We start from the raw sequence: 2069 nt of genomic DNA, 5'->3' as shown, positions 1-2069 counted from the left end.
GCATCTGGGCTGAACAAGATAGCCGGTGTTGAACTATGTTTTCCAATATTAAGCCAGTTTTTTTTTTATGGTATTTGTGTGAATGTGATCGAGAATTTTAAGTTGTGTATCAGATAATCCATGCACTGTCAACGTGTATCTTAAAGACGGAATGGCATATTGCAAATATACCCTTAATTTCAATTCGTTCCTAATTTGTGATTTATCAATATTACTAATTTTTTTACTAATTTTATTTTTTATAGCTTCGAATCGGTCACTTGATTTCCCAGTAAAATGAATCAAACACCCGAGAAACTTTTCTGGCGTGTCTTTAAGGGTTTTCAGAACGTTTGTACCGTACCTAGTGAAAATTCAATCTCATCGGATCTTCCTCCTCGTATTGATAGGGATTTACACTTTACTGGCTTGAGGGCGAGGTTCATTGACATAGTTAGGTTATTCATTTGAGTCATAATGCTCTGATGTGTCTTTTTATTCCTAGTAATTTGGCAAAAATCGTCAGCAAAAGGGAGCGTGATATACTTGACACCCTTAAGGTCATACCCATGGTTTTCCTCTTTCGATTTTAACGTTTCTAAAATGGGATTGAATGACATAAGGAAAATGATTGGGGACAAAGGATCCCCTTGAAAAACTCCTCTCTTAAATGAGAAACATTTGGATTCCCAACCAGGCCCTCTTACAATACAATTTAATCTACTATACAATTGTTTAATATAATTGCAAATTATAGGCGGAACGTTATTACGTTCCAATGTATAATGGATCAGATCGTGTTCGACAGATCCGAAGGCGTCTGCAAGATCATAAAATGTCACATGTAGAGTTTTCTTCTGGTTCCTGGCATCAGATAGTAGTTCATTCATCACGATGGCGTGTTCTACACAGCCGTTTACACCTTTTCAGAATGCTTTCTGTGTTTCTGAATCAATTATTCTATTGGCTAGTAAGAATTCAGCAAGGCGATCGGCAAGAATTTGGTGGAAAAGTTTTCCAACTGTGGGTATTAGTGATATTATTCTGAAGTTGGATGAAATATTTGTGTCGCCGTCTTTGTGAATCAAGGTTATTGTACTTGAAGACCAACTAGGAGGCGGGTCTCCGGTAACTAACAGTTTACTGTATAAAGTGGTTAAGAAGTGGTGTGTAGCCGGAAGTTTCCGCAGTATTCCATAGGTTATCCCGTCAATACCAGGGGCAGATGTCGGCTTTTTATAATTCGGAATGCTTTTGATGTCACGTGGTCGGACAGGATCGAGGCTGGAAGGTGAGTTAGTAATAGTCGGCTTTGGAGGGTACCATCCTAGTTTTCCAATGTCTATTCCTTTTGCAGTGCTATATTATTGATGGTAAAAGTCATCGGCATGTTCCACTGTAAATGGATAGGTCGGGTTTTCGCCGATTTTTCCATTGACACACATTTTGCTAAATTTCCAGAAATTCTTATAGTAGTAAATTCTTTCATGGAATCTTGATTGTTTAGCTTTTTGTATGCTTTTTTCCATCCTTTTTATATAATTATGGAATTTTACTGCTTGTCTGAATAACCGTCTGTCCTCATCAGTAGCACTTTTTCCAAATGCTTTTCCTAAGTTTATTTTTAGTATCACGTGCTCTCTTAAGAGTTTTACTTTCGTGTTCAATGTAGCAATTTTTTTTTTGTGTTTTATCATTTTTCCTTTCAAACTCAAACTCTGGTTTAGATGTAAGAAACCTCTGTAAATGTTGGATGAAGGCTTCACTAGCCTGGATTGGGGATATGTCATTAGAAGAAAGGTCAAAATGCGTTGGTCCTAGAATGGTCTTAAACTCACTGTTAAAAGAAGTCCACTGATCCTTGCTTAGGGTAGGCATTGCGAATGAATGCATGTACACTACAAGTTGAATTAGAAAAACGGCAGCCGCTGCCTGCAACTTTGTAAACAATAGCACACGAGCTTCCTCCATTGTGAGGCCTAGCTTGCTTGAAAGAATCGCTCAGGTATTCCTGTCTCTTATACACATCTAGATGTGTATAAGAGACAGCTTTTGTGCAAAAAGTGACAATGTTAAAAAGTTGAGTCAAA

The 2069-nt window shown here is 37.6% G+C and overlaps 1 protein-coding gene across 1 annotated transcript in view; it reads right to left on the bottom strand.

Annotated features, from left to right (window-relative positions):
- The window catches only part of LOC117108312 (deleted in malignant brain tumors 1 protein-like), a 34610-nt gene that overhangs the window by 25750 nt on the left and 6791 nt on the right, over positions 1 to 2069 (bottom strand). The gene's annotated exons all lie outside the window — the stretch shown is intronic.

The sequence above is a fragment of the Anneissia japonica genome, unplaced genomic scaffold, assembly GCF_011630105.1.
Source record: "Anneissia japonica isolate Jap-2015-1 unplaced genomic scaffold, ASM1163010v1 scaffold426_len1935630_cov189, whole genome shotgun sequence".
NCBI classification, from domain to species: domain Eukaryota; kingdom Metazoa; phylum Echinodermata; class Crinoidea; order Comatulida; family Comatulidae; genus Anneissia; species Anneissia japonica.
The sequence above is the reverse complement of the archived record's forward strand: the minus strand, read 5'-3'. Positions and strand labels throughout refer to the sequence as shown.